Here is a 9,512-nt window from a genome sequence, read left to right as displayed (position 1 = left end):
TTTTGAGCGGAGGGCGGGTGGAGAGAGAGATTAACTAAAAAAGCTTACGATAGAGGGGGAAAACATATTCGGGGAAGTGTTTTGAAGGTTTCTAGTCCATTCGAGAAGAAGCTTGTAGCTGTATTTTGTGCTTAGCTTGCAATGTCTTTGCTTTGCTTGCGATGGATGAGCCGAAAGAGGCATTGCTAATGTAGGATCGGTTGTGCTAGATGGAATAGCGCTCGTAGATTTTCCCATTTTTCGGAAAACACTCGATTAGAATAAACACAGTGGAATTAAGGAGATGAAAAATAAAGTAATACTAACAAAGCCAAGTTTTACTTGGTTCGAATTCTGTGATGACTCCTAATCCAAGGCCCGCATGTGAGAGTGCTTTCGTTGGGCAATCACTAATCCATTGAATTGTTGCAAAAGTAATTACAATTTAAATACATAGTAACTTTAAAAACTAAGCGATACTGATGATTTAGAAGAATAAATCTTGAGCGTAGTTGTCGTCAAAGTAGAGTTTAGGCATCATAGATGATCCTGTCCGAACGCTGAATCGATGGACGCTGGGCACGTGGCGCTCTTCCAACTAATGATGTGGATCTTTGATCAGCCGTACGGATCTCCAGTGAACCTGCAAAGAAGTCGAGCCGGGAAGGGGTTCCCCGCGATGACCCTCCGACGCTCAAGTCAGGCAAGAGGAAAATGATAGTGGCTTCAAAGATGTGAGATCGCGTACCTCCATCGAAGTCTGAGGACTCTTATATAGAGCTGTGGGGAGGCGTATAAACACCTACCGAGGCGTACACGTGCCCTCTACCATACCTTAGTATGAGCTTGTCAGAGGAACATGCCTGACACCATACTGCTATAGTCCGAGCACCTCTTTGATGAGACGGTAGAACCTTCTATCATGAGATTCTGCGTATGGCTTGGCCGTTGAACATGCCTGTTGTCAGAAGATGTCTCCTAATGTCCCCTTGTCCTTGTCTCCTTTTTCCCCGAGCCGAGCGTCCCTCCGCTTGGCAGGCATCGATCTGACCGGACGTAGGTATCGGTCCGACCGGGTGCTCGGCTGAGACTGTTCCTTCACAGTATTAATGTTTTACGCCTCGGCCGAGCGGGCAACCCGCTCGGCCCGGCGACCTTGTTCACCATGAGCGTCGGAAACCCGACTCCCTGTCGGGTGTTTTTGATTCCGCTCGAACCCGTTCGGTCGGTCGACCCCCCTTCTCCGATCGGCCGAGCCTCATGCTGACCTTTTGCCTTTTGACCTCTACGTGGCGTTGACTCCCCTCCAGAGGGGGTCCCCCGACCTTACTGCCAGATTACTTGTCTCCCCTTCAAGTCTAGTTGAAGGAGGCGCATAGTCCGACTGACTGGACGCCCGTAGTGCCGAGCGGCGCATTTAAGAAACCATCCTCCGCTCGGCTCGTGTGAGGGTAGCTACGGCCTCAGTCAACGCCACCCTCCCTTGTATCTCCTCGGAATTCGTGCCAATCTCCATCATTAAGGCCGAGCATGCACTTTTTAAATGCACTCTAGTGGCCGAATGCCACGTGGCGCTGCTGCCGTCATCGTATGACGGTGGCGTGGTGTCCGACGAGACATCGACGGTTTAAAATGAATGGCTCGATGCGTGCTTCGGTCCCCGTGACCTGCATCCGACGGTGGAGGTCGCTCGGGCTCAACCCTATAAAGCCTTCGCCTTCTTCCTTCGCCGCATTTCTGCTCTCGCGTGCCCAGAAGCTTCCTTTGGTGTTTTAGTGCTCCAGGGGCTTCGGTTCTCCTCTTTCCGGCGATTCCGTGTTCCTCGTCGATCTTCATTCTTCTCTGTAAGGTTCTTCTTCTTTTCTATCTTTGATTCTTGTGTTCTCTTTGCGTTTCTTTCCCGAGTTTTGGTCCTCTGGGCATTGTTTCGTTTGTTATCCTCTTCCTTCTATCACCTGCATTTCTTCTCGCCTTTTGTGATTTCATCCGTTCGGACAATGGCCAGTTCCTCTCAGTCTCAAGACCAATCCCTCGGCCCGTGGTATACTACCATGGAGTCGCGCTTCGATCGGCGCGACGCCGATATTCTGATGAACAATTTCGACATCCCCTCTGATTTTGAAATTATCTTACCCTCCCCCTCCGCTCGGCCACACAAACCGCCGCGCGGAGCTTTCTGTGTTTTCCGCGACCAGTTCATAGCCTGTCTGCACTTTCCAATCCATCCCTTCATCGTAGAAGTTTGTAATTTTTTCGGCATTCCGCTCGGAAGCCTAGTCCCTAACACTTTCCACCTTCTATGCGGCGTTGTCGTCTTGTTCAAAATCCACAACATTCCCCTCTGACCGGAGGTCTTCTATTATTTTTATTATCCTAAACAGTCCGAGCTGGGCACTTACATGTTCCAGGCTCGGCCCGATTTAGTTTTCTTCAATAAACTGCCCTCTTCCAATAAACATTGGAAAGAGTTCTACTTCTATCTTCGTCTTCCCGAACGGGCCGCTTTTCGAACCCAGTGGCAGGTCGGACCGCCAATCTCCCCTGAGCTGAAGAGGTTCAAGACCCGACCGGACTACCTTCACGCTGCCAACATGCTAGCCGGTCTGAAGTTTGACATCAATAAGTTCTTGCCTGAAGGGGTGATGTACATATTTGGCCTGAGTCTGATCAGGACCCCCCTCCCGAGCGGCTTCGGTAAGAATTTTACTTGTGCATTCGCTTTGATTGCTAACTGATTTTCTCCTTTTTCCTTTGCAGCGGACATTGTCATGGAGTCCGTGATGGCCGGTATTTTGAAGAGGAAAGCGGCGGCACTCGAGGCCGCAGCTGCCAAAGAGATGGAGCAACTGGGCATCACCCCGGTCGGCTCCAACGAAGGAGAGAGCGGCACGAATGCGGGGGAGTCGGCCGCTCATGTTCTCTCCCGGAGCCGGCTGTTGGCATAACTTCCAGCCGAGGGCCTTCTGCCCGGGAGGAAGGCTTCGCTCAGTAGGAAGAGCGTCCTCTTCGATAAAAGAGGCGCCGAGCGGAGACACCCCTTCGATCGGCGACTTCTGCGGTCCAGCCATCCGAACGGACCACCGCCGATTCACGCGGCAAAGCCCCAGCGGTGGAGGCGATCTCATCCGATCGGACTCCGTCCCACCTGGACGCGCCCGTGGACCCACTCGAGGTCATGCCTGTCAGTGTCCTTCCGCCTTCTCCCCGCCAAGTCCAACGCTCGGCCATTTTGTCCCAGATGTCTGCTCCGGCCTCTGATCCTTCTCCAGCTTCTGCCCAGACGACTCCCGGTCGGCACCGTACTATCAGGGTCTCACTACATCTCCCCACCGAAGAATTGATGCCTGAGTCCGCTCGGCCTACCGCGCCCGAGCACATGATCACAATGAAGGGGCATCTAGCCAAAATGTGGGCCGACGCTAGGGCACGCGTCGCTATGATTCCACTCAGCAATCTGGCCAACAGTCATATGCAGCAGGCCATTGGGGTAAGCGTGTTTTCTCAAGTCCTTTACGCATTCTTTCCGATCGGCTACTAACAATCTTGCTTATGTCAGAGATGGATGGAGGAGATCACGGTCTCCAATCGTCTGGCTATGGTGGACGAGGAGCTAAAGAGGCTGAAGGCTTCGGGCGGCCCGCTCGGCTCTCAAGGCCCCTCATACGCCAAGCTGCAGAAAGAGCTCAAAAAGACCCAAGATCTGTTAGCGGCTGAGCAAAAAAAGACGGTCGATCAGACCCATACTCTAGCCGAACTCGAGTGACAGGTCAAATCACGGGACCGCAAAATAAGCCTGGCAACCGAGCGGAAGAACACGGTTATCGTCGATCTGGAGAAGAAGAATGTCGAGGCTCGAGGCCTGGAGCAACGGGTTAAGGAGCTGATGGAGCAGCTAGACGGTGAGAAGGCGAGCCGCTCGGCTGAGGTAACTAAACAAAAAGATGAACTGAAGACGTTGCAGGAGTCTCTCGAAGCTTGCCAAGTCGCCTTCAAGGAATATCAAGAGGCGGAACCTGGCCGAGTTGCAACCCTGAGGCTGAATTACATCCGCTCGACTGAATTTTCTGAAAAAGTGTGCGAGCGGATGTATAATGCCTTTGAGCTTGCCATCACCGCTACAACGGACTACCTGAAGTCCAAGGCTCAACTTCCCGACTCCACAACCATCCCGGCCGAAGACTATGTGGCGCTTCGCTCCTCCATCCCGAATACCATTTATGAATTTCTCGAGTAGTGCTCCTTGTAACCCTTTCGATCGGCCATAAGGGCCTAAATTGTAATGAAGCTACGCCATATTTTTAGCAACTTAATCTTTTTCTTCTTCTTTTTTCTTTTCAATGCTTGTCTCTTCTGATCGGCTTGCAAATTACTACCGTTCGCGTCTCCCCCTTGTTTCTTCTTCGTTAATCGTTTCACGAAGTACCTTTGGTTGCTTGGCTGATCGTCCAAACGACTTATAAGCCGACCTCTTTATTGCCTTCGTCCGGCCGGAGGGTTTATAGTCGCCGGTGCGACTCTCGATATTTAACGTCGGAGCTCGACGGTCTTCCGACCGGAGGGTTTATAGTCGCCGGTGCGACTCTCGATATTTAACGTCGGAGCTCGACGGTCTTCCGCCCGGAGGGTTTATAGTCGCCGGTGCAACTCTCGATATTTAACGTCGGAGCTCGACGGTCTTCCGTCCGGAGGGTTTATAGTCGCCGGTGCGACTCTCGATATTTAACGTCGGAGCTCGACGGTCTTCCGCCCAGAGGGTTTATAGTCGCCGGTGTGACTCTCAATATTTAACGTCGGAGCTCGATGGTCTTCCTTCCGTAGGGTTATAGTCGCCGGTGCGACTCTCGATATTTAACGTCGGAGCTCGACGGTCTTCCACCCGGAGGGTTTATAGTCGCCGGTGCGACTCTCGATATTTAACGTCGGAGCTCGACGGTCTTCCGCCCGGAGGGTTTATAGTCGCCAGTGCGACTCTCGATATTTAACGTCGGAGCTCAACGGTCTTCCGCCCGGAGGGTTTATAGTCGCCAGTGCGACTCTCGATATTTAACATCAGAGCTCGACGGTCATCCGATTCGGCTGACGATGCCCTATACTTGCGCTAATTTTCTGATTTTTTACTCCTGCGTTTCAAGTATACAGCCGAACGGAAAAGATATAGCATACATTAAATTGGCGCACCTTTCACCCCGCTCGGTAAGGCTGGAGGTGGTTCGCGCTCCATGATCGATCCAGTTGTCGTCCGTCTTCATCCTCTAGATAATAGGCACCCGAGCGGAGCTTTTCGATGACTTTGAAGGGGCCCGCCCAAGGAGCCTCCAATTTGCCAACGTCCCCGACCGGCTTTACTTTCTTCCACACTAGGTCGCCGACCTGGAATGCTCTAGGGATCATGCGCTGGTTGTAGTTTTGCTTCATTCTCTGCCGGTACGCCATCAGCCGGACAGACGCCTTGGCTCGCTCTTCGTCGATCAAGTCCAACTCCATCTCCCTCCGCTCGAGATTGTCATCATCATAGTTCTGGATCCGGACGGACTCTACGCCAACTTCAACTGGGATAACTACTTCGCCGCCATACACTAAATGGAACGGCGTGACGCCCGTTCCCTCCTTTGGAGTCGTGCGGATAGCCCATAGGACGCTCGACAGCTCGTCCACCCAACTTCCTCCCATATGGTCGAGCCGAGCCCGAATAATGCGAAGAATCTCCCGATTGGCTACTTCGGCTTGACCATTGCTCTGGGGATACGCCACAGAAGTAAAGTGTTGTTCGATGCCATAACTTTTGCACCATTCTTCGAGCTGCTTCCCGACGAACTGTCGTCCGTTATCAGGTATGAGCCGGCGAGGAATGCCGAACCAACAGATTATATGCTGCCAGATAAACCTTTTGACCATCTGCTCGGTGATCTTGGCCAGTGGCTCGACCTCCACCCATTTGGAAAAGTAGTCGACCGCCACCAGAAGAAACTTCCGCTGACCGGTAGCCATAGGGAACGGACCCACGATATCCATTCCCCACTGATCGAATGGACATGACACAGTAGATGCTTTCATCTCCTCCGTCGGTCGGTGGGAGATGTTGTGGTACTTCTGGCAGGAGAGGCACGTCGCGACGGTCCGAGCGGCGTCTGCTTGCAGGGTTGGCCAGAAGTACCCGGCCAGCAGGATCTTCCTAGTCAGCGATCGTCCGCCCGGATGTCCTCCGCACGATCCTTGGTGCACTTCATGGAGGATGTACTCCGCGTCCTCCGAGCTCACACACTTCAAAAGTGGGCGGGAGAAAGCCTTCTTGTAGAGTTGGTCTCTAACGAGTGTGAACCGACCGGCTCTCCTCCTCAATAGCTGGGCTTCCTCCCGATCGGACAGTGTCGCACCCGAGCGCAGAAACTCTATGATGGTTGCCCTCCAATCGCTCGAGAATGCGAGGCCCTCCATCCGGTCAATGTGCGCCACCAAGGATACTTGCTCAATTGGCTGCTGGATGATGACTGGTGATATTGAACTTGCGAGCTTGGCTAACTCATCTGCCGCCTGGTTCTCCGCTCGGGGTATCTTCTGGATAATGACTTCTCTGAAGTGGGCTTTGAGCTTTTCGAAGGCCTCAGCGTAGACCTTGAGCCGAGCGTTGTTAATCTCAAAAGTGCCCGAGAGCTGCTGAGCGGCCAGTTGGGAGTCTGAATGGAGTGTCACCCGACCAACGCCTACATGCCGAGCTGCCTGCAAGCCGGCTATGAGGGCCTCATACTCCGCTTCATTATTTGTGACTTTGTAGTCCAGCCGGGACGGATAAGTGCATCCGTTCTTCTTGGGGGGAGAGTAACAGCACACCAATTTCGCTCCCGAGCCGAGTGGACGATCCATCCACAAATATTTTCCACATAGCTTCGGGCTCGGGCTTTTGTACTTCGGTAACAAAATCTGCTAAGGACTGCGCCTTTATCCCTGAACGGGGTTGATACTGAATGTCAAATTCACTCAACTCCGTTGTCCATTTGATGAGCCGTCCGGACGCTTCTGGGTTCAGCGGCACTCTTCCCAATGAGCTATTTGTCCGGACGATGATTGTATGTGCTAGGAAATAATTAAGGACGAAGTCTCCGAACGGCGAGGACCAAAGCAAAAGCCAACTTCTTGAGCCCAGTGTAGCGAGATTCAACATCTTTTAGAATATGGCTCAAGAAGTACACGGGTTGTTCTTCTCCGCTCGTCCTCACTAATGCCGAGCCTACTGCCTGCTCGGTTGAAGATAAATAAATACAGAGCGGCTCACCTACAGCCGGCTTGGCTAGCACGGGTAAAGAGTTCAGGTATGTCTTCAGCTCTTCAAACGCCCGATCGCATTCCTCGTTCCAATGGAACTTAGTAGCTTTACGTAGGGTCTTGAAAAAAGGGAGACTCCGGTCTGCGGTCTTGGAGATGAATCTTGACAATGCCGTTATCCGCCCGGTCAGGAGTTGTACTTCTCTTAGATTTCTTGGGGGCGGCATATCTTGCAACGCTTTTACCTTGCTGGGATTTGCCTCTATACCCCGTTCGGTCACTATATAGCCCAAGAAACGCCCTCCTCTGGCTCCGAACAGACATTTCTGAGGGTTCAGCTTGACTCCATACTTCCTCAGCGTTCGGAAGGTCTCCTCCATGTCCGTAAAAAGATCAGCCGCTCGGACAGACTTGATGAGAATATCATCCACGTATACTTCTAAATTGCGTCCGATCTGCTCCTTGAATACCTTGTTCATTAAGCGCTGGTAGGTTGCTCCCGCGTTCTTCAGTCCGAATGACATTACATTGTAACAGTAAGTGTCGTCGGCTGTGACGAAGCTGACCTTCTCTTGATCTTCTCGGGCGAGCGGCACTTGATGCATATCAGCTCGCACCCGGCTGTGGAGTCCACCAGTTGATCAATCCGGGACAGAGGGTAGAAATCCTTTGGGCATGCTTTGTTGAGATCCCAAAAATCGATGCAAACCCTCCACTTGTTGCCCGGCTTGGAGACTAGCACTACATTTGCGAGCCAGCTCGGAAACTGGACCTCCCTTATATGGCTGGCCTCCAAGAGCTTCTCGACCTCCACTCAGATGATGGCGTTTTGTTCGGCGCTAAAGTCCCTCTTCCTTTGCTTCACCGGCCGAGCGTCCGGTCGGACGTGAAGCTCATGCTGTGCGATACTTGGCGAAATTCCCGGCAGCTCATGCGTCGACCAAACGAAGACATCGCAGTTTCTCTGGAGACATTTGTTCACCTCTTTTTTCTGGCTTGCCTCCAGATCGGCCGTAATGAATGTGGTGGCCTCCGATTGGGTGGGGTGGATCTGAACCTCCTCTTTTTCTTCATAAACCAAAGAGGGTGGTTTTTCGGTTATGGCGTTCACCTCGATCCGTGGCATCTTCCGAGCGGAATTAGCTTCGGCTCCATTTCGATGTAGCATCGCCGAGCCGCCAACTGGTCTCCTCGCACTTCTCCTACTTTATCTTCAACGGGGAACTTAATTTTCTGGTAGAAGGTGGAGACGGCCGCTCGGAACTCACTGAGCGCTGGTCGGCCCAGGATAACATTGTATGCTGAGGGAGAGTCGACCACGACGAAGTTGGCAGTCCGCGTCCTTCTGAGCGGCTCTTCTCCCAACGAAATAGCCAGTCGGACCTGTCCGACCGGCAGAACTTCATTGCCCGTAAACCCGTAGAGGGGGGTTGTCATGGGCAGCAACTCAGCTCGATCAATTTGCAGTTGGTCGAAAGCCTTTTTAAATATAATGTTGACTGAGCTGCCTGTATCGATAAAAATACGGTGAATAGTATAGTTAGCTATTACCGCTTTGATGAGGAGGGCATCGTCATGTGGCACTTCAACTCCCTCAAGGTCCTTGGGTCCGAAATTGATTTCGGGCCCGCTCGCCCATTCTTGACTGCAGCCGACCGCATGGATTTGGAACTGCCTGACACTCGCCTTCCTTGCTCTGTTGGAGTCACCTCCGGTCGATCCGCCAGCGATGATGTTGATTTCGCCCCGGGACGTGTTGCTTCTATTTTCTTCCTCCCGGGCGGACGACCTAGGCCGCTCCTTGGATACCCGGGGATTATCCGCGTGCCCCTGAGGATGATACCGCTCGGGAGACTTTCTGGATATCCTCCGATCGGAATCATGGTGTCGTTGTTGCCTGTCGGATGATGGCGATCGACGACGATCATTTCGGGGAGCGGGGTGGGCGATCAGGGGAAGGCTTCGGCAATCTCGTGTGTTATGCGTGTCAGTCCGGTGGAACGAGCAAAACATGGGGGTCCATACCTTCTTTTTTGGTTTGGGCCGCTCGGCGGCTACCTCTTGGACGGCGTGGGACCTTGCGTGGTGAGGGCGGACTGCTTCGGCTCGCGGTCCTCTGGGCGGCTGGTGGCCAGTGAGCGGCTTCCGCTCGGCAGGAGCTAGTCGCTCAGTTGGAGTTTCTTTCCTTCGGACCGCCTGGGCTTCCTCCACATTAATGTATTCATTGGCCCGGTGTAACATATGATCATAGTCTCGGAGCGGCTTTCGAATAA

Source organism: Zingiber officinale, chromosome 7A, assembly GCF_018446385.1.
Source record: "Zingiber officinale cultivar Zhangliang chromosome 7A, Zo_v1.1, whole genome shotgun sequence".
In the NCBI taxonomy this organism is placed as follows: Eukaryota; Viridiplantae; Streptophyta; class Magnoliopsida; order Zingiberales; family Zingiberaceae; genus Zingiber; species Zingiber officinale.
Note: the sequence above shows the minus strand (reverse complement) of the source record.